Below are 23,429 nucleotides of genomic sequence, written 5' to 3' on the forward strand. Positions count from 1 at the left end.
CTTAATTATCCTTCTCTGCATGAACTTGCATCTAGGGTAGATCCCATCACCACCTGTGGAGACTATGGACCTTTTAGAAATTGATCAGGTTAATCACAATGGTACTCATGGCTACCACTTATTGAGGGTTTATTATGTAACTTAGTGGGCTAAGTACTTTGAGCATATTGCCTTATTTAATCTCCATTACAACTGTATGAGGGCTTCCCAGGTGGCACTATGGTAAAGAATCCGCCTGCCAATGCAGAAGATGTAAGAGATGCCAGTTTAATCCCTGGGTCAGGAAGATCCCCTGGAGAAGGAAATGGCAGCCCACTCCAGTATTCTTGTCTGGAGAATCCCATGGACAGAGGAGCCTAGCGTGCTACAGTCCGTAGGGTCGCAAAGGGTCAGACATGACTGAAGCGACTTAGCACGGACACGCACAACCTTATAAAGCAGGTACTATTATTTCACCCATGAGAAACCTAAGCAAAGAGGGGTTAGACACTGTTTAAGGTCACAGAGCTAGCAAATGGTACAGCGGGGACTGGAATTCAATGTGTCTTGCTCCAAAGTCCCGGCTTCGGACCAATACCAACTATGTCATTTCTAGGAATTTATGGACCCACGGCTCAGAAGGGCCAGGCATAAAGTCTGAATGGCATGGAGGCCTTTTAGTACTTTAGTATTAAATACACCCTTTCATCTCTCCCTTTACTCCATCTTTTCCCAGACCAAGACAGAGTGGTATGTTAGAGCTGGCTTGTGTAACAGTTGTTAAATTTTTTAGGAATTTTACAAACTGTTAAGCATAGCCATGATTAAAAATTAAATTATATAAATTTACAATTAAGTTCTATTAAAACAAGAGTAATAAATACTCGAAACTCTTCACTTCCTAATTATTTCACTACTCTTATTTTCCATGCTCTTGAGATTGTTTACCTTGATCACACACGTCTGGTGAACATTCTATATAATGCTGTGCTACCATCCCCATGTTTGGTGATCTCACGGGAACAGCTTGAACCTGGCCTTGGTGGCAGCGTTTACACCATGGAAATTGGCAGTGCGATAAGCCAAGGTGTTTCCCACTTGAAGAACTAATCATTAAACATTTACCAGCATTATCACTGCATGGACAGTTCTGATGCATACATCAGGATGGGGAAAGGGGATTTTGGAAGGAGAAATAAGATCCCAGTGGCCACAGTGACAGGACAGAAATGACAGCCAAGCCAGCCAAATAGCAAATTATTGGGAAGGCGCAAATTGTTTTGCAGAAGGGAGTCTGAGGCTTTAAAGCAGCTTCCAGGGCATTCTTTTCCCGATTCTAGATCCTTCCCTATTGTAGTTAGTGTGGAAAGTTCTATCTGATGACTTTCATGGAAAAATTATGCCTCACAAAATCAGCCTGTTGGCAATCCCAGGCCAAAAGAGAAGACCAAACTCTACAAAAGTACAGTCTCTCGTTACTTGTTCTCATTGGTCATCTTTCTTACTCCACATGTAGACCAAAGCCTAAAGAAATATTTCACTTTGCAACAAGAGACTGGAAATATCCAACAGTGGGCAGTGACTATAACATGGCATAACATGTGTGAATGCAAAAACAGGACCCTCATCCACGAAGCTGAGGGACTGAGAGGGAACAGGTCAGGGGATGTTACATGAAGAATGGAGCCGAGCGCTAATCTAGCTTAATCTGGCTACTTCACTGCAACCCAACAAGGACCCCATTCACCATTCACAGTCCACCCAGGCCAGCACGCTTTTCACATTAAGGCCTGGTTCCCACTAGGATAAAAGTCACAGTGAATCTCCAGGCTAAGTACCTGGTAAGAGGCAGAATCTCCAAAGCCAATAGTGAATCAGTGATTCTGATCCCAGTGGCTTCAGTGTAAGGGAAAGAAGTTAGGCTTGTTGAAGCTTCCACTTGGATGCAGTTTCTGGTGGAAGGGGAAGGGATCATGGTTGCGACATCAAAGAATTATGCTTTGATTAAAGTTCAGCTACAAACAGCATCAAGAGCAGAGTTTCCCAGTAGATTGTTAGACCTTCAGATGATTTGTTCTGAAGATTTCCTTAAGAATTGCTGAGCTCTCTACTGTGTTAACCTGGAGAACAGCCAGCCAAGAAAAACTTCACTGTTATAAGATCCAAACAATCTGTTGTAGATAAGCATTTATTTTTTCCCCCAAATCAGATTACTACATAGGTTACCTACAAGGCTTAGAGTTTGCCTTTTCTAATATAGTATAGTATATAGAATACTATACTATAAATATTCCTCTCCCCTTTTTAACCTCTTTTTGGGGTACTGAGATGAGAGAGACAGAAAGGAAATCAAGGATCATTTTACTTGACCTAAATTGATGTTTACGTTATTTTCTAGGCTTTCTTATGATGTTAGAAGAAGCAGGCTTAGAATATCACTTTATCTCTACCCTGTCTCCCATGAAAAATGTCATTAAATTGCATTTGATATTGTTTCCTTGAACCCTTCAGAGTTGCTTGTTGTTATTGTTTGTTGCTGGAGTTTTTTCCTCCCCACAGGGTTCTGTGCGACTTCAGGGAATGGAAATGAAATGCTATACGGGAAAGTGCAATTATCAGAAACTCACCAGCTGCCACATTTGACCTATGTTTCATTATCTTTCTCCCCGTTTCATTTTTCTGCCTCCATTTCAAAGTCATAGTTAGATGCAAGGAGGAAAGTATTTCTGAAGGTGAATAAAAGCCCTGACAACTAATGTGCCCCCAGGACTATTTCAGCCTCTGGTGCTGCCTTGAGAAGAGGGACCACAGCCTTGCCCGATGGCCATCACTGCCCACCCCCTTCCTCCCAGCACCCCTTATCTGAGCTCTTCCCTGCCTCTGTCTGACAGCAGGGTCCCTGAAATTTACTTCTGGGCCTATCAGATCAGTTGTCAAGGGAGCCTTCATGGTTTAATTCTTTAATTTCAGGCCACTGTTAGTTACTCGCAAGATCAGGATTGAGCAAGAATTTTAATCCTATTGCCTGTCAATTCATCTTAACCTCCATCTTCTTCCTTATGTCCTTCTTCCCAGAACCTGCTTCCTGCTCTCACAGAGGCTTATAGAGAGCGCCTTGAATTGAGCTGAGTGATCAAAACTGACCACAGGACCAGCATGAATATTCATGAACCAAGTTAGTTGTCAGGCCATGGCCTCTCTTGGAACAGTTCTGCACCCTGTGGTGTCCCAAATACTTTCCATTGCCCTCAAAATACGCTAAAGATGCACAATAAGGTTGCTGAGTGCCAGAGAAAGACTCCACTGAAAGAAGGGGGACACTCATCTGTCAAGAAATTCAGCCAGGGAGGGAGGTCCAGCCCTGAACCCTCCCTGGGATGCAGAGCTTTATTTCCCAAACTCCAGTGTGCTTAAGAATGATCAACAGGGCTTCCTTGGCAGGCCAGGGGTATAGATTCCGCCCGGCCTGCACAGAACACGGGTTTGATCTCTGGTCCGTGAAGCTCCCACATGCTGCCGAACAACTAAGCCAGCACGCCACAATTACCCAAACTTTCACGCCTGGAGCCCATGCTCCACAAAAGAGAAGCCACAGCAATGATAAGCCCACGAGCTGCAACTAGAGAGAAGCCCCTGATCGCTGCAACTAGAGAAAAGCCTGAGCAGCAACGAAGACCTGACAGAGTCAAAAATAAGTGTATATATATATAAAATATATATATATATATATATATATAAATTAAGTGTGTATATATATATAAATTAAGTGTGTATATATATATATGTGTGTGTGTGTGTGTGTGTGTACATAAAGAGTGATCAACAGAACTTGATTTCTGAGATCCAGAAACCAGAGATTCTCATTCAGGAGACTCAGAGTGGAACCCAGGATTCTGATTTTAACACTCTTTCCCCCACGGGATTCTGCAAGGGTTATGTGACCGATGATTGGATTCTCAAATCCAGAGCTGAGCACACTGGTGGTAACAGGGGCCACAGAAAACAAAGGAGCAGATAAAACCTTCTGAAGAAGCAAGCTGGTCCTTCCTCGAGAAGGAGGAAGGCAGGAAAGAAGCTGACGGGAAGGGACCGGTTACATTCGGATGGGGGAACAGGAAACTAACAGAGTCCAGAGAGGAGAGGAGTCAGGCGGGGGTTCCCTGGAGCAGCAGTGGAGGGAACTCTGTTCTCCTGTCCCTTGGAGGCAGAGGTGGTGGGTGACAGGCACAGAGGAGGGAGAGAAGAGAGCTGGGCAGGCAGGACACTGGAGGCCACCAGCCGTGATGCTGGAGCTGTGGCCGGGGCTGGCGGACGGAAGCCAGCATGGAAGGGCCCCCAGTGCCGAGTGCCACGCGGTGACAACTCGGACAGCCTGGTGCCAGTGAAGGGACTGTGTAAATCCTCCCCATGAGCACATAAGCGGCTCATCCTATACACCCCTGCCAGGCTGGGATGGTAATTCATATTAAAATCTCTGCCCCTAGCCCTGACAGGGAGTTACCTCTCAAATCCCCAGGGAGTCATTTATTTATCCTGCAAATCTCCCCCAGGACGCATGAGCAGGTGTCACTGTTCCAGGGCCGTCCACGGGGGATGTGAATTATCAGGCCATTTTCAGCAGCGGCTCAGAGCTAAGCCCCACGTAAGTGTTGCCTATGGGGCGAGAGGAAAGGAAATCACTGAACTAGTTTCTTAGTAGCCTAGAGGTAGACAAGGTATACTCTGTACACCCTCTGCAAGAGGGCCCATGGAAAAAGCATCTATTAAGGATCAAAGCTGGGGACGTGGATTATCACCCATCCAGGAGGTAATGCCATCTTCCCCTCTCCCTGCCTCTTCCTAGGTTCTGTATCAACTTTTGTTAACACACAGAGATAGACATTTCTTGATTTCTATAATCCTGGCAATTACAGATTTAAAAAACAAAACACAATCAACAGGAAATCAAGCACCTCAATATATCGAAATGTTAGAGAACTGTTGAGTGAAACTGGCTGCCTTGGCTGGGCATGAAAATAAACTGCTTGCCTGAGTTGTCTCACAACAGGAGGTCCCGATAAAGAATGCGATGCTACAGCCAAAACTCACCAGAGAATTGGAGAGGGTCAAAAGGAGGAGGGAGGAGATGGTACATCCTACCAACCTCCCAGAAACTCTCACGCTGGAATCCACCTTGGCTGAGAAGGACTCTGATTCAGACCACACATGGGCAACCAGCAAGATGATTGGCCAGAGACGACCCAGAAGCCAACTGCATTACCATAAAGCCCAAGACTGTGAGCCATGTGACAGCTGGGTTCCCTTGCCCCGCTGCTCTCCACCGGGGCGCCCCTTCCCAATAAAGTCTTTTGCTTTGTCAGCACATGTGTCTCCTCTGATCATTCATTTCTGAGTGTTTGATCCCACCCTCAGGCCCTGGAAGGGGTCCCCATTCCTGCAATGGAAATGCTTCCAGATCATTCAAAAGCTGAGCCCACCACCTACCTGGTGATCCTGCTTCCTGCAAACAATGACAGAAGATCAAGGCAGCCAGCAAAACTCAGGGAAGGTCTCCTGGAAGTCTAGGTCCATCCTCTAAACATTCAGATCTACATCTTCACCAGCCCTGGAGCGAGGCTCTGTGAAAAAGGAGAATCAGGAAAACCATTATCACTGGGTCCGCTTTAGTGATGTGGCCACACCCTGAGGGCAAGGCTCAGTTGGGGAATGGGCTCTAGAGGGGAGAGTGCAGAGAGTAGGACCACTTAGCAAAATAAAAATATTAGGGTATTTGCTAAATCTGGCAAACCTAAGAGGAACGAGTCCATAAAGTGCATTTATTCTATCGTGGGTGCGGGTTACCAACCACAGCAAGCTCTCATTGGCAGTGTCTCCCTTCGCTCATTCTGCCCCTAAGGGGGGAAACAAATGTATGGCCAACTCTCTGGCAGCAGGGCTGGTGGGGCTATTCCCTAGGCTCTGCTCCTGCATTCACGGTGGGCTGCCCTCCGGGTGGGTACTGATGGGACTGGAACTCGCCTCCATTGTTTAACAAAGCCTGGGGTGTCTTGAGAGCCCAGAGTCTTGAGGCAACTGGGCACACGGAAGCCATGGCAATTTAGAAACAGTCCCACATCTTCAGGCAGCCATCAAGAAGAGCACTTCAGGACAGGATGTATGAGAGCCTACAGCAAGAGCAACAAAATAGTAGTGTTTACAGGTGTTGGGCTTACTGGAGGATACAAAGGGAAGAACAGTTTGGTCCCTGCCCTCAGGAACCTCGTAGTGAACTCAACGAGACAAAATAAATACATTTACATGTGCATCAAGCAACTGTCTAATGGCCCAGCAGTTTCTAAGCAGCAGCCCAGTGGCATTTGGTTGGTTTAGATGACATGCATCCATAATTCTGGTCAGAAGAAGACCATGAGCCCAGATGGACTTGGACGTTTTTCTTTGGCTGCAATGGGTCTTGGTTGCCACGTGCGGGATCTTACGTTGCCGTGCGTGGGGTTCTCTCTAGTTGTGGTGCACTGATTTAGTTGCCCCGAGGCAGGTGGGAGCTTAGTTCTCCGAAGAGGGATCAAACCCGTGTCCCTATCATTGGAAGGCAGATTCCTAACCACTGGACCACCAGGGACGTCCCTAGACAATTTATTATTTACAGCAAGAAGAATGTTTGAGTTCAGGTTTCCTGAGCCCCAGTTCCAATAGGACGATGAACAGGTGTTGCCTGAGCACAGAGTTGGGGAGCATTAGGGAGAGGGACCCTGAGATTAGGAGACTCTGATCTTAGGTGGGGTTGTTAGGAAGTCTGCCCATCTTCCTTTCTGGAGAGATTATTTTTATTACCCTGTGTGTTTCAGTCATGTCCAACTCTTTGCAAGCCCAAGGACTATAGCCCCCAGCCAGGCACTTCTGTCCACGGGATTCTCCAGGCAAGAATAATGGAGTGGATTGCAATTCCCTTCTCCAGGGGATCTTCCCAACCCAGGGATTGAACCTGAGTCTCCCGCATTGAGAAAGATTCTTTACCATTGGAGCCACCAGGGAACCCTTATTACCCTGGAATATAAGCAAGTCTCTCTGAAGAGGGAATGGTTCTATTTTTACTACCCAGGAACGTGAATAAATTTGTTCTAGAAGGAGTCATTGTCTCCACATTTACATTAACATTCCTCAAAAGACAGCTCTAGAGCAAATTGGCTCTTAAGGCCTAGACGTATAGAAACATGAGCAATTCACGGACCATCCTCTCGCAACAGCCTTGAAGAATAAAGAGCTAACAAAATGATGAAGACTTTAACTGACATGGTTTGAGGAGGAACTTGATGGAAGCTATTATGATTAAAAAATGCTTCATGGAGAAATACCTTGGCATTGTTCCTGCAGAACTTGTAAATAATGTCCAAGATTCTAGCCCATTCTATCTGCTAGGACAAGAGCCAGATAGTAAATACTAGAGATTTTACAGACCATATGTTCTCTAGGGCAACTATTTAGTTCTGCTATAATAAACTGTGGAAAATTCTTCAAGAGATGGGAATACCAGACCACCTGATCTGCCTCTTGAGAAATTTGTATACAGGTCAGGAAGCAACAGTTAGAACTGGACATGGAACAACAGACTGGTTCCAAATAGGAAAAGGAGTTCGTCAAGGCTGTATATTGTCACCCTGCTTATTTGACTTATATGCTGAGCACATCATGAGAAACGCTGGACTGGAAGAAACACAAGCTGGAATCAAGATTGCCAGGAGAAATATCAATAACCTCAGATATGCAGATGACACCACCCTTATGGCAGAAAGTGAAGAGGAACTCAAAAGCCTCTTGATGAAAGTGAAAGTGGAGAGTGAAAAAGTTGGCTTAAAGCTCAACATTCAGAAAATGAAGATCATGGCATCCGGTCCCACCACTTCATAGGAAATAGATGGGGAAACAGTGGAAACAGTGTCAGACTTTATTTTTCTGGGTTCCAAAATCACTACAGATGGTGACTGTAGCCATGAAATTAAAAGACGCTTTACTCCTTGGAAGGAAAGTTATGACCAACCTAGATAGCATATTCAAAAGCAGAGACATTACTTTGCCAACAAAGGTCCGTCTAGTCAAGGCTATGGTTTTTCCTGTGGTCATGTATGGATATGAGAGTTGGACTGTGAAGAAGGCTGAGCGCCAAAGAATTGATGCTTTTGAACTGTGGTGTTGGAGAAGACTCTTGAGAGTCCCTTGGACTGCAAGGAGATCAGCCCTGGGATTTCTTTGGAAGGAATGATGCTAAAGCTGAAACTCCAGTACTTTGGCCACCTCATGCAAAGAGTTGATTCATTGGAAAAGACCCTGATGCTGGGAGGGATTGGAGGCAGGAGAAGGGGACGACAGAGGATGGGATGGCTGGATGGCATCACTGACTCGATGGACGTGAGTCTGAGTGAACTCCGGGAGTTGGTGATGGACAGGGAGGCCTGGCGTGCTGCAATTCATGGGGTCGCAAAGAGTCGGACACGACTGAGAGACTGATCTGATCTGATCTGATTGTGGTGTGAAAGCAGCCTTAGAACACACCTGAATGAATGAGCATGGCTGTCCTCCAATAAAACTCAATTTACAAAAACAGGCAGCAGACTGGATTTGTCCGATGGGCTGTAGTTCATCAACTTCCGCACTAGAATACACAACAATTCACTTAAACACACATGCAATGGGATGATCAAATGGATGGGTCACTGACCATCAGAAATGGCAGAAGGGATTCATTCAACAGGAAGAGGGTTGGATGAAGAAGCACTGAATAGGGACTTCCTTGGTGGTCCATCGATTAAGAATCTACCTTCCAACGCAGGGGACATGGGTTCAATCCCTGTTTGGGGAACTAAGATCCCTATGCCGTGGGGCAACTAAGCCTGTGAGCCACAACTAGTGAGTCTGTGTATCACCAGGAGCCTGCATGCCACAATGAAAACCCAGTGCAGTAGAAAAATAAATAAGCAAGCACTGAATGATGAAGAGAGTCACAGAGGAGGAATCTAGGTAATTCCTACGGTCCTTTATCACTCTAAGATTCTGTAATTGTTTAGGGACTTGGTAACTATAAATTCTACAGGTGTTTTGAGCTTTCTTCCAGATGTACAGTCCTATTAGAATCTTAATCTACACATTCACCTCCAAAATTCTAGAAGAGCTAGAGATTCTAGAAGGTCACAGAGAGCCTTACTCATGTTAGTTCTTAGGTTCTCTGAAATAAACGATAAGGGAGACTTTGTGTCTGATGGTCAGTGACCCAACAATGAGAGGGAATGCGCTGATGGGGAATCCTTCACGTAACTTCCCTGAGGCAGAAGACAAAATACAAGGGTTCTGTCTTGAGGAGTCTAGTTCATCATAAGGAATAAAGACTTTGGAATATGATACTATGCGTGTGTGCTCAGTCATGTCATACTCGTTGCAACCCTATGGACTATAGCCCACCAAGCTCCTCTCTCTATGGAATTTTCCAGGCAAAAACACTGAAGAGGGTTGCCATTTCCTCCTCCAAGGGACCTTCCAGACCCAGGAATCGCACCCGTGTCTCTTTCATCTCAGCTTCCCTGATAGCTCAGTTAGTAAAGAATCCGCCTGCAACGCAGGAGACCCAGGTTTGATCCCTGGGTTGGGAAGATCCCCTGGAGAAGGGAAAGGCTACCCATGCCAGTCTTCTGGCCTGGAGAATTCCATGGACTGTATAGTCCATGGTGTCGCAAAGAGTCGGACATGACCGAGCGACGTTCAGTCATGCACTCTCGCGTCTCCTGATTGCAGATGAAGTCTTTCCTGCTGAGCCAGGTGGGAAGCCCGTGATACCATGTAGCGCTGCTCAAATACTTTCTTTCCCAGTGTTTTCAATTGCCCAGGATTTGTTTTAATCAGATATGATAAGATGGTAGACACAGGGACAAATACCTGTGAGTGAAAAGTTTATTATGTAAAAATTTCCAAGAGGAGGGGGGTCCCCGCGTTACCCAGAGCCACACAAGGAAACATCAGGGCGGACAGGAGACAGGAATGAGGGTGAAGCAACATGGCAAAAGCCACTGTTGTGCTTTTCCTGAGAAGGGCTGGGTGAGGTGGAAGACGCAGCTGAGCGGGTTGAGGATTGGGTATTTGAATCTCAGCGGACTCCTCGAGGTTATTGTCCCCTGGGGTGATTTAGGGCAGGTGGTCTGATAAAAGGAGGAAGGTTGTGGTTGTTCAGTCGCTCAGTCATGTCGGACTCTCTGTGGCCCCATGGACTGCAGCACGCCAGGCCTCCCTGGCCTTCACCATCTCCCAGAGTTTGCTCAAACTCATGTCCATCAAGTCAGTGATGCCATCCAACCATCTCATCCTCTGCCGCCCCCTCTCCTCCTGCCCTCAATCTTTCCCAGTGTCTAGTCCAATGAGTCAGCTCTTCATATCAGGTGGCCAAAGTATTGTGGATTCAGGATTGGTTGATTTACACATCAAAGGCATGCTCTCAGGGACCTTGTCTACTCTCTTAAGGAATGACTCATTTAACCTTCAGAGGGGCTGTCCCTCTCTGGGGTCCTCAAGTCCCCAACATGTCAAAACATCATAAAATATTGAAAATACAACTCATGATTAATACACCCAGCCCCTGGAATATTTTGTCCTAAGTGTCTGGACAGAAGCAACTATAGCCTTAAAGAGTTTTAATCCCTTGGAGAAGGTCATGAGAGCTGATAGACTTGTCATCTATGTAGAAAATTTTCCCTTCATGCTTGGGTGGCTACAGTACAAGCTGTGGAGTGAGGCCCAAACTAAGGCAGCAGGAGCAGCAGAGCTGAGACACCCATGAGAGGCTTGCAAGACCAGAGCAGTTCACGAGGGAAAGGGTTCAGCCCATGTGAATGGTGTCCTCTGGAGCTGAGCAGTGCACCATAGCCCAGAGTGCGAACCACCCAGGACACACAGGAATCAGGGAGTGTATCAGTAAAGCTTTCTGGTTGTGGCCAATAAATCTACTGTAGCTAGTTTAAGCAGAAAATATATGAGGTAGTTCACAGGAGGGCCAGAGAGTCATAGAGTTGGGGACCGAGCAGACAGCGAAAACTACCTAGCTATATATAGCACCAAATTTTTCTGGCAGAAATACCACTGCGTCGACTTCTGCTTCTCAACACCTTGATGCCAGGACACTGGATGCTGGGGTCAGAGACTCGGCCACGGCTGCCTCCAGGGTAGCAGAATATGGCTCCCCAAAATGTGACTGTGGGAGTTCAGGACACAGCACCCCAAAACATGCCACTTTGACATATTGATTATATTGAGCCCTAGGCACTTGGAAAATAGCAAATACACGGAGAACGCTTTTTCTGAACTCCCCATATCTACCTAAAGAGATTTTCCAGAAGTCCACTGTCATAAATCATCTCCCTAGGAATTTCACCAACCAGGGAAGATGGACTGCATCACAGGAGAGAAGGGAAGTCAGTACCTCACTCAGACAAACTTCATCACAAACTATCGTCTTTCCTATCTGTTCTTCTAAGGGTCCATTCAACTTTCCTAGAAGTCAATTTTTCCTCCCATTAACAGGAGGACTTCATCCTCCTCTCCTGTCCCTGTTAAGATGATATTTAAGCCTGAATTCTTTTTTTTAATTAATTAATTAATTTTTGGCTGTGTTGGGTCTTCATTGCCACACGGGCTTTCTCTAGTTGCGGCAAACAGGGGCTCCTCTCTAGTTGCAGTGGGTGGGCCACTCTTGTCATGGAGCATGGGCTTTGAGGCTTGAGGGCTTCGGGAGTTTCAGCATGTGGGCTCAGTTGCCCCCACAGCATGTGGAATCTTCCCGGACCAGGGACTGAACCCATGTCCCCACATCAGCAGGCAGATTCTTAACTGCTGGACTAGGAGGGAAGTCCAAGCCTGAATTCTAAGCCACTTCTTTGAGTTACTCATTTTCTCCAGGTGTCTCTCACATATACATGAGGTGGACATGTTAATAAACTCCTGTTTGTTTCTTGTGTGCATCTGTGTTTTATTACAGGAGTCTTAGCCAAGAACTCAGAAGCCAAGAACTCAGTAGTTATTGAGTTGCTAAGTTGTTTCTGACTCTTTGCAACCCTGTGGACTGCAGCACACCAGGCTTCCCTGTCCTTCACCATCTCCTAGAGTTTGCTCAAACTCACATCATTGAGTCAGTGATGGTAGTGGGACAGTATTTTTCTCCCCTACTAGGATCAGACATCCCTACCACTGTACTTGCCAGGAGATCTAATCCCTAAATCATAGGAGAAGGTCTTAACGCCAGGGAAACTGGGCAGAATTGGTCTTAGCTTTCAGACTCTCTAGCTCCACAAAGCAAACTAAAAGCAATTAGAATCTGTACTACATGAGCCAACTTATACAACCTGTCACCATAAAGGATGAGAGGCTTAGAGTTCTAGGATCAAATCTGTGGATTTGAAGCAGCTACCGCTGGGATGATCGCCTGAGTTCTGGCTTGTCCCGATGCTGCTGTGGGCTGGGAAGCAAGGGGTGAATCATCTTAAGAAAGAAACACCAAAATCCCAGAAGTAGAGTGCATTGTGCCAGTAGACCTCTTCCTGAAATGATGAACTAAATCACAAGCTAAGCGCCCCATATAATATTTACAACTTAAAGAATTCCATTGTAGATCCTTCTGCAAAGTGAATAACCATCCTTCTATATTTCTCTCCAGTGAAGCTGGATTAATATACTGAGCTTTCTTAAATCAAGGTGTACTATCCCCTTGGAGCCTTTAAAAGAATGGAACATCACAAATCTCATGAAAAGAGGCCATAAAGAGTCACGGTTTTGACATAACAGGCATGACATAACTGCAAGACGGAAACTGGCAACTGGCGTTAAGCCCCCTGCCTTCCATATTAAGAGCTGGAACTCATCAGTTTGGACACGGAGGGAAAGCTTGTGATCTGAATACCTGGCTGTGTCCACTTAGTAGCTAATGTCCTCAGAGTATCCCAACTCAAACGCAGATCATGGATCCCACGTTTGCATGTGAGCTATAAATACTCACTCAGGTGCTGGACAGGAGGCACGGGTACTTAACGCTCTCATAAAAAGCAGCATGCAGATGGTAATTAACGCCTCACTGTCCCCAGCGCGCAGAGAGGATTTGCTACAGTGGCAGCAACTTTGATTTTTTTTTTTTTTTCTAATTTTTGCTCAGAGAGCCGGAGGCCAAAAGCTGTACATTATGAAAGATTTCTCTGCCCGTTCCCTCAAATCTCAGCGCATAATGGAGATTGGTTCCCCTTAATAGATTCATGTACTTCTTCCCCGGTGCCTTGTCAAATAAGAGCACAATCCAAGCAATAAGACAGGAGTCCAGGCACACACCCGGCTCACAAGGCCAACAGTGGGGAGGGGGCTTGTTTATTACCCTGTCTGGAGCAGAATCAAATTACTTATGGACCATTTAGATGCAAATGCATCATTCATTTAGCAAACTTGCTGCATATGCAGACAATTTAGCCAAACAATGGATCTATAAGGACATCCCCTGCTCATCTTCAAAAATCAACTGTGCGTTTTCAAAGGGGATTTGGATTTTCTCTGAATTGATCAAACTTGACAAGTAATTTCTACCTAATGTTCTGGCTAGCCTCGTCTCTCTTCTCCATCTGTAGGTGAGAAATCCTATTTTCTGCTAGTGACAGGGTAATGCAAAAGGCTACAGACGCAGGAAGAGGAGGCAATTCTTGTGCCCGGGACTAGGCTGCCACATTCTGAAGGATCTGTTTTGTTAGGTTGCCTTGAAATTACAAAACCTTTCCATTCGACACACACCCCATCCCCCACCCCATTTACACTTTCTGAGCTGCCGCGGGAAAAGAAGCTGTGAAGAAATCTAAGCCATCTTTATACAAAGGGAGACAACGTTCTCACACGGCAGCTCCCAAGACCATCTCAGTCCCTGCCTGGGAATTATAAACCAGCCACTGTTGTTCCAGCCACTCTCGGAATCAATGAAAAGCACATTAGGGAAGAAAACACCAAATTTGAAAACTCGCCTCATCCTGGAGTTTACTGTCAAAACGACAGCCTGATTCAGTTGTAGGAAACAATTGGGTGAATAGGAACCATTGGGAGAAAAGCCAGGGAATCAGCCCAGTAAGTCAGAGATGTCAAAGGGAATTATAAGAATTTTCCTACCAAGGGCTCACTGAACTCAAAGATCAGCCTCTACATATTCTAATCAAATGACTAAAACCTACACAGGCATTTTTCCTTGTACAAGGCAGATGACCTTTAAAAAAAATATCACTTTTTTTTCTTTTTGGTCCATGTCCAAATGGAAAATTACCTGTGATCTGCCTCCTTAAGGAGCCTTAGCCCAACAGATCTCCTACCAATTCCAGGAGGTGCCTTGGCCTGGTCATTTGCTGCTGTTGTTTAGTCACTAAGTCATGTCCGACTCCTTGCCATCCCATGGACTGTAGCCCACCTGGCTCCTCTGTCCATGGAATTTTCCAGGCAAGAATACCGGAGTAGGTTGCCAATTCCTTCTCCAGGGGATCTTCCTGACCCGGGGACTGAACCCAAGCTTCCTGCATTGGCAGGCAGGTTCTTTACTGCTGAACCACCAGGTAAGCATTTAGCCTGGTCATTAGAAAACAATAATTAAATTGCCAATGTGTTCTTTAACCAGGTACCTCTGTTTTACTGGAAAGCCAGTCAATGCCTAGATTTAACTGACAATGATAAAGTGGCAATGATATGCACCAGGAACACTGGGCCAGATGCCTTTGAAATTTCTTAAGGGAAAAAAAGCTTTGATATTGTATTTTATTAATTCAACAAATTTTATAAAATGTTGGCTAGGGTATAATTCTCCACATGGTAAATACAATAGTAAGTTACCTTATCTATCCCTATCTCTCTTTCCCCACCCATTTCTAAACTCCATACACACAACATACACATTCTGTATCCAAGCTACTTTCCCACTCTCCACTCGTTGCAACAGTTCTTAAAACCTGCAGCTGCTACTTCTTTAACCACTAATGTCATCCTTTCTGTGTGTTCTGGCTTCATCCCTCACTACTGTACTATCTCAGCTCGCTCTCATCACAAACTACCTCTATTGCCAAATGCAGCCGCCTCTTGTTTTATTCAAACTCTCTGCCTCAGTTGGTGTCGTGGGTGGGTGGCTCGTGGATTTCTGGGAAATTCCTGAGCCCTACCCAGAGAGATCCACTCAGTGTCTCACACCTCGCTTTTACCCTGACCTGCTTCTTCTACCTGCACAGGAGCACCATCATTGAACCTGCCATTCCCGAGTTTCTAACCTCTCTCTCTCAGTCACCTGGACTAGAAACCCAGCGGCGTCTTCACAGCTTCCCTTATCCTCCCCTGACTTTTTCAGTCCACCTTGGTGTTCACTTGATTCTTCCCCTACATCACTGGCTCTCCAGGAACTGTCCTGCATTTCCTGCATTCCCTCAAGGGATTCAAATCGCACATAAAGAGGTCCAACTTTACATTATGTTGTATCTGCATTTGGCAACATCAGTTACCTCTGCAGTGATGATAGTGTGGGTGAGAATATTGGACTGCTTCACACTGAAACGCATGTTGTTTGATATAAATGACTGTCGTGGTGTTTCTCCCATATACTACACTTGTGCGTGTGTGTTTAATCAGTCTGTTGTCTCAGACTCTTTGCGACCCCATGGACTGTAGCCCGCCAGGCTCCTCCGTCAATGGGATTCTCCAGGCAAGAATACTGAAGTGGGTTGGCATTTCCTTCTCCAGGGGATCCTCCAGACCTAGGGACTGAACCCACATCTCTTGCGTCTCCTGTTCTGCAGGCAGATTCTTTACTTATGAGCCATCAGGGATGCTCATATTACACTTAGTGTGTTACAATTTCTGAAATTAAGAAAGTAGCTTGGTTGGACTATTTATGAGCTTCATTTCAGGTGGGTTGATAAACACTGCTCTCTTGTAGAGCAAGTGTTTAATCTTTCCCTTCCAGTCCCACTGATCCTTTCCAATTGCCTACCTAGATACTAAAATTTTCATCCGTTCCCTACCTCGTCATATCTCCAACTTCTTACCTCTCCAATCCTCCTTTTGATCAGAAAGGTGATGGTTAATATAGTCAGAGTGAGTCACTTACCTTCCTTCAACACCTCCCCACTGTCATGAGAGGCGATTTTAACTCCTGACCGTGGCATGTAAAGCTATCACAGAGGGGTCACTGCCACGTCTCAGGCTGTGTCCCTCCACATGTTCTAAGCTTCAGACACTGGGGTGTGTCTGTCACCAAGTCCAAGCTCGCTCTGCTTGATGCCCAACAGGCCAATGAATCTGAGAGATGAGGTACTGAGGCAAGGAAAGACTTTTGTCAGGGAGCCCACTGACCATGAACATGGCAGGCTAGTGCCTCAAAATAACCATCTTATGGGGTCTGGATGCCAGGTTCTTTTATAGATCAGAGATGGGGGGAGGTTAGGAAGCAAAGTAGAAAGGTCATTAATCTAGCAAATATCTCCTAAAATGGCAGGGAGTGTGTTAATCTCTTCCTTCCTGCCACCTACAGGTGGACAGGGTTCTGAACAAAGGCACTTTAGTTTACAGTCAGGCAGAGGGGCAGGGTTCGCTGAGGCAGGCTGTTATGTATGATTATAATAACAAAAGCAAAGCAAAGCAAATCCAGGAAGCAGTTCCAACATGGAGTCAGAATTGGCTTCTTCTCTGCAACAGGCTGACTCCTCTGGGCCTTCGCTTATGCTGTTCCCTCCACTTCAACTGCCTGTCGCTCCCCCAAGCACCAGCGTGGGATTCACCCCTCAAGGCATCCTTCCCTGCCCCCAGGCCCCCCACTCGTCTAAGCACTTTGCTCAAACCCATCAGAGCACCCAGTTCCTCCCCGCTGCACCACGGTTCAAAGGTGTGGTCCCCTGGGCCAGGACTGTCTCATTTATTGATACATTGGTATCCCCCCTTTGACATAGTGCGTGCTCGAGAACTCAAAACGCTTCTTGAGTTCAGCTGAAATAGCCAAATCTTGCCAGAATGCAAAGCATTCCTGGACAAAGACCATCTGTTAGGAGAGACCCAAGAGAGGGAGGGACGTGTCCGTAGCCCTGTTAACAAGGCGAACTGCGGGTCTTAGCGAAAAGCCTCAGACATTTCTGTCCTGCTAGTCTAACTGAAATTAAAGGCAAATAGCAGTAAAACGAAGAGAAATAAATGCAGCACTTTCTTAAAAGGGCATGTTACCGAGTCCAAGCTTGCTCTGCTTGCCTCGCAAGAAAAGCTGATGAATCTGAGACAGAAGTGTCAGGATGAGGAAGGGACTTTATTTGGGAGCCGGCTGACCAAGAAGATGGCAGGCTGGTGCCTCAAAATAACCATCTTGTCGGGGTCTGGTTGCCAGATTCTTTTATGGATAAGAATTGAAGGGAGTGGTGAGGGGAGGAAACAAAGTTAAGGCTTTTCGATCCTTGCAAATGTCCCCTAGAATGGCAAGCCTCGGGCAGGGGGACGCGTTAGTTTCACAGGCCAGTATGTATGCTCACAATAATAAAAGAGGAAAAGGAGGGTTAAAGTCCCAGTAGCAGGTTCAGCATAAATTCAAAATTAACCCTTCCCAGTTACAGGCAACTGGCAGGCCGCTTCAGCTTGCAGGCCCTGCTCCTCAGCGACCCACCACCACCACCGTTCCTGCCCCAGAAGCCCCTCCCGGTGGTGGTCCTGTGGAGTCAGGGTGATTCTCCTGTCAGGGCTCTTCCAGCCAAGTGGCCAAGCATGAAATCCACACTCCTCACTCCACGGTGAGCTTCAGGCCCCCCGGGGAAACACGCCCTGCAGTCAGGTCTAAGCAACATTGCAATTCAAGCACCTGTAGTGCCCTGCATGCAGTGCCAGGTACCCCCAGGCGGGCCTCCAAGGTCACCCCGCCCTGGTCCCCATCCTTCCCCTGCCTGCTTTCCCGTCTGTCTCGGTCGGCTCTGTCCCCATTGTCCCCCCTTGCCCCCTCCTCATGTCACCCCTCTCCCCCCAACCCCCACCGTCCTCCAACAGCTCTGAGCATCTTCTCTGCTCTAGAACCTGCACGGTGCTCCCTCTCTTCTTAGTCTCCTCCCTGTCGCCTCTGCCTGGAAAGCTCTCCCTCCTGCCCACTCGTCTCCAGTTATCTGGGTAATTCTCACTCCTCTCGGAGCCTCAGGGACGCCTCCCCTGGCACCTCTGATGGAATGTAAGGCTCACACTACATCAAACTCCTCCGCCAGCACAGCCTGCGATCTGTCGCTCCCTAACCCTCACCACACTTGTGGTGCTTTGCTTTGTATTTGTCTTCCCCGGTCTGTGTCTGTTCACCAAAGCATCCCCAGGGCCCAACACTGGGTCTGGCACGTAGCAGAAAATCAATACTTATTTACAGAATTGAAACGAGCTGCCTGACTGCATGTATAGGTCTTCAGATTTCATGGGAATATCTACCATGGAGAACAAGGTAGGCAGAATCTCTGTTGTTACAAGTCTTCCACTGCAGTGGGAGGAGATGGATATTTTAAAGAGCTGAAAAAGGAATACGGTTATTGCCAACAGTGATGTTTCTGAACAAGTTAAAAGCCTCCCTTTCCTATAACTTGCTCAGGTTGCCAGTTATCTAAGTTCCAACTCCCTTAAAGGCCATGATCACCTGATACTTGCACAATATTAGCGTGATGTTAGTGGGGAAGAAGCAAGACAGATGGCCTAGGGGTTGAGAGCCAGGGTGTGGCCACCTTTCCCCACGTTGGCCTCACTTCTCCTGTCGTCTCTGTGTCTGCGTCACAGCTCCCACTCAGGTCCTCTTTGATTCCAGCTATTCACAAATGTCTCTGTCTCCATTTGTGAACAGGAAGGCAATGACTAACCTTTCCTCAAGTCTGCACATGGCTCAGCATATAGCAGGAGCTCAATTAACATGTGCTACCTTTGAAAAAGCTGGACCTAGAGACTGTCACACTGAGTGAAGTAAGTCATACAGAGAAAGAGAAATATTGTGTGATATCCTGTATATGTGGAACCCAAAAAGAAAAGATACAAATGAACTTATTTACAGAAATAGTCTCACAGAGAATTTATGGTTACCAGAGGGAAGGAAGAAGGGAAAACACAGTTAGGGAGTTTCGGGTGGTCATGTACACACTGCTATATTTAAAATGGATAACCAACAGGTACCTACTGGATAGCACAGAAACTCTACTCAATGTTATGTGGTAGCCTGGATGGGAGGGGAGTTCAGAGGCTTATGTCATTAGCCCCAAGTCACTCACCTTGATGGAGAAGGAAATGTCAACCCGCTCCAGTACTCTTGCCTAGAAAATCCCACGGACAGAGGAGTCTGGTGGGCTCCAGTCCATGGGGTTGCAAAGAGTCAGACATGACTGAGCAACTGAGCACACACACACACATCCACCTTGAAAATGGCCAAATTAGATTTTACATGCAGTAGGACTCAGTCCAGAACTACAATCACTATGATCTGCAATCACTTTGCCATAGTCAGGTGACACATTTAAATGAGGACCCCATCTCCTCCTGGCTGCGTTCTCTTGAGTACACAGTAAGGGCTTGATAACAGTGTCTATTATTATCATTATCATACTTATTACATCCATGCTCAGTTGTGACCAACCCTTTATGGCCCCAGGAACTGTCACCTGCCAGGCTCCTCTGTCCATTGGATTCTCCAGGTAAGAAAACTGAAGTGGGTTGCCATTTCCTTCTCCAGGGGATCTTCCCTTCTCAGGGATTGAACTCACATCTCCTGCATTGACAGGCAAATTCTTTACCACTGAGCCAACGGGGAAGCCCACCATTAAATAATTGAGACTATGGGGCAGGATGCCTGAGGATTTAGAAAGCAGGGGAAGGAAGGGAGAATGACTGGAAAGCGTCTGAGCCTGCTGGCCAGCATTAAACCTCGGCTCACGGGAAGCCTGGAATGGAGAAGCATGGCTCGCGTTCTCTTGCCCTGAATCATTCTTCCTCCTGAACCAGCAGACACCCACGAGGGAAGCGTGGGTCAAAGATGACCCCAACCTTGGAGCCATCGTTTTCATCACCGCCATCCACGAGGGACGGGACACACTGATGGCTGCAGATAGAGACCCAGAGAGGCACAGCTAACCGCTCAGCTGCTGGTCAGCTCACGGAGGACCGCACGATCAAGGCCTCCACTGCAGGCGGCAGTGTGTTAGAGAAGACCCTGAAAGCCGGCACAGGGGAGGAATAGGGTGAGGAGAGTGAGGCATTCACTGTGGGGACAAAACTCAAGGGAATGCCAAAAATTAATAATTGAGATAATATTTTAATGCAATATTTTTGTAATCAAAATTGAAGCCCCCAAATTCCATGCTGAAAAGTATCAGTACCATAAATAAAGACCAGGTGTGATCTGACACTCTGTACAGCCCTGAGACTGAGTTCCTCACCTGGCCCAGCCTTGATTATCTAGGCATGGACAAGAGACCTAGTCCCACATCTGGTGTAGGGACCAAAGGAGGAGGTGTGGTTTCCACCCTTTAGGAACTTATAGGCTTATCCTGGTGAACTAGGGAGCAGTTGCAACCATACAACTGCTTACTAGGCCAAAGGAAATTCGAACAATATTTATGGAGAATGAAATGTCAATGTTACTCAAAACTCTCCAAAATATGCACCTTAACTCAGCAATTCTGCTTCGAAGAAGTTACCTCAAGGAAATAATAATAGATACGTGCAAAGACATTCATCACTGCACAGTTTATATGAGAGAAATCTTAGAAGCCTCTAAAATGACTCAAAACACGGAATTGATTTTACTAATAAAACAGTAACAAGATATCCATATAATAAATACTATTCTGCCACTTTGGAGAAGGCAATGGCAACCCACTCCAGCACTCTCGCCTGGAGAATCCCATGGACAGAGGAGCTGCAGAAGCCTGGTGGGCTGCCGTCTATGGGGTTGCACAGAGTTGGACGTGACTGAAGCGACTTAGCAGCAGCAGCAGCAGCATTCTGCCACTTAAAATAATGCTGTAGAAAAACTTAATGACGTGAAGAAAAGCTCATGGGACACTGTCAAGTGAGGAAAATAACTGAATATGTATATATGAAAATCTTTGCTTAAGGAGCAAAAAAGATCAACTTTGAGGCCAGCGAGCTATATGGTGGATTATATTATATTCTATGTTATCGGCATTTTCTAAAATGAATTGGGATTCCCAGGTGGCTCAGAAGGTAAAGAATCTACCTGCAATGCGGGAGAACAGAGTTTGATCCCTGGGTCAGGAAGATCCCCTGGAGAAGGAAATGGCAACCCACTCCAGTATTCTTGCCTGGAGGATCCCATGGACAGAGGAGCCTGGCAGGCTACAGTCCATGGGGTCACAAAGAGTTGGACATGACTAAGCACACATATACACAAAATGAATTGCTCTTATAATCAGATCTCAACATACTCTACTTTTTTTAAGAAGCATGGATCTATTGACAGATTAATAGTAGCCTGACAGGGAGGAGATACATCACTGCAGGAAGAGGATGGACACAGGCGGTAAGGGCAGCCAGACTGGCTGGAGCAGCTGAGGCACCCAGCTAAGTACGGTGTTCTCCACCACACTCACGGAGGGACGCGGGGCACAGAACCTGGAGTGGAGGAAAGGTTCATCGGACTTAGAGCCAGAAACAGCTGACCTCAAGGCTGCCAATTCCAGAAAGCCCTTGATAATCCTAGATCCTGAGCACAAAGGATCCAGTGACCTGTTCCATCAAAGAGGGAAGGAGCCACAGGCATGACTCAGAAACCGTGAGGAAAAGTTCCAGCAGCTCCTCTGATTAAAATTTCAAATCCACAACCCTCCCCCTAATCCCTTGGTGAAAAGGGAAGATTAGCACAAGTCTGCAGCCCTGACAACTCCCGCCACCCCTTTCAGTCCCATGTAAAATTTCAGGCATCTCCCTGGAGACCCCGAGCTGGGCTACTGCCATTGCTTTCCCACTAATTGGAAAACTGTAATAAGAAAGTAAACAGTGCCGACTCCATAATAACCTGAAAATAGAGCAGCCTGCCTTGTGTTCCCTGATTACTCTATTCGTTTACTAAATATGCTAGCAGGAGGGCTTGAAAGGCTGAAAGATGGGGCTATTGTGAGCCCTTGATGTCACTGCATTTTTCATTGCATTAAAACAATAACCTCTGTACTGGGGGAGATCACTTGGTTAGGGAAAACCTTCGGACTTCCGAGGGCTGGGACAGAGGCTTTGCAAATTTGAATGACTCCGTTTGGGGACATAAAGAATGCCGATTGCTCTGCCGGCCACTGCGGGAGGAGGAGGAGATAGGAGCACAGGTGACTCCATGAGGCTGTCACGTCTTCCTCCCTTTTTGTTCCAAACCACTTCACACCTGGCATCTGCAGTGTCTTAAAGACAGAGGAGGCAAGGGGGAGTCCACGGGGCAGGGAGGGGATGGGGTGTAGGGGACTGCACAATATCCCCCAGGCTCCCAGCCTGGTCACAGAGTCCTGAGAACTGCAGTGGCTGCAGCCGGCTTGCAGCTCCTGGGGAAGTAACCCATCCACCACCACGCCATCGAAGAAACTGCATCCCCAGCTCTGGGTGGTCCTTATCAGTCAGATGACAACCCAGGGGCCCAAGGACCCCTACTGCAGAATCCCCTGACTTCCTATTTGCCCAGCATGTTCTCAAAGGCTGTCCTGCTTTTATTGCTGAGTTCTAGCCTGGAAAATCCCATAGATGGAAGAGCCTGGTGGACTGCAATCCATGGGGTCACTAGGAGTCGGACACGACTGAGCAACTTCACTTTCACTTTTCACTTTCATGCATTGGAGAAGGAAATGGCAACTCACTCCAGTATTCTTGCGTGGAGAATCCCAGGGACAGGGGAACCTGGTGGGCTGCCATCTATGGGGTTGCAGAGAGTCGGACATGACTGAAGCGTCTTAGCAGCAGCAGCAGCAGCAGAGAGTTAGGGCTTCCCTGGTGGCTCACCTGGTAAAGACTCTGCCTGCAATGCGGGAGAACTGGGTTTGATTTCTGGATAGGGAAGATCCCCTGGAGAAGGGAATGGCTGTTAGGGAAATTAAATAAATGACCTTGTTTAGGCTTCAGAGACAAAGCAGAGCAGCCTCTGGCCTTGCTTCTAACCTGTCTGGATGCTGCCCTGACTGCCTGCTGTGAGTGCAAGACTTGAAAATGAAAGTGCAAGTCACTCAGTCGAGTCCGACTCTTTGTGACCCCATAGACTATACAGTCCATGGAATTCTCCAGGCCAGAATACTGGTGGTGAGTAGCCTTTCCTTTCTCCAGGGGATCTTCCCATCCCAGGGATCGAACCCAGGTCTCCCGCATTGCAGACGGATTCTTTACCAGCTTAGCCACAGGGGCACTGCAAATAAGATAGGGGACAAATCTTGAAACTGTTGAGCCCCTGG

The 23,429-nt window shown here is 46.8% G+C and overlaps 1 long non-coding RNA gene across 4 annotated transcripts in view; it reads right to left on the bottom strand.

Annotated features, from left to right (window-relative positions):
- The window catches only part of LOC123328837, a 60,989-nt gene that overhangs the window by 2,388 nt on the left and 35,172 nt on the right, over nt 1-23,429 (bottom strand). For 2 of the 4 annotated variants that reach the window (XR_006543827.1, XR_006543826.1), the window contains exons 2-3: nt 8,527-8,626; nt 5,464-5,597 (exon numbers count right to left, since the gene is read on the bottom strand). This is a non-coding gene — a long non-coding RNA (uncharacterized LOC123328837). The remainder of the gene's footprint in view (nt 1-5,463; nt 5,598-8,526; nt 8,627-23,429) is intronic. The other 2 variants (XR_006543828.1, XR_006543829.1) reach the window with 1 other exon arrangement.

This window comes from Bubalus bubalis, chromosome 13 (genome assembly GCF_019923935.1).
Source record: "Bubalus bubalis isolate 160015118507 breed Murrah chromosome 13, NDDB_SH_1, whole genome shotgun sequence".
Lineage (NCBI taxonomy): Eukaryota > Metazoa > Chordata > Mammalia > Artiodactyla > Bovidae > Bubalus > Bubalus bubalis.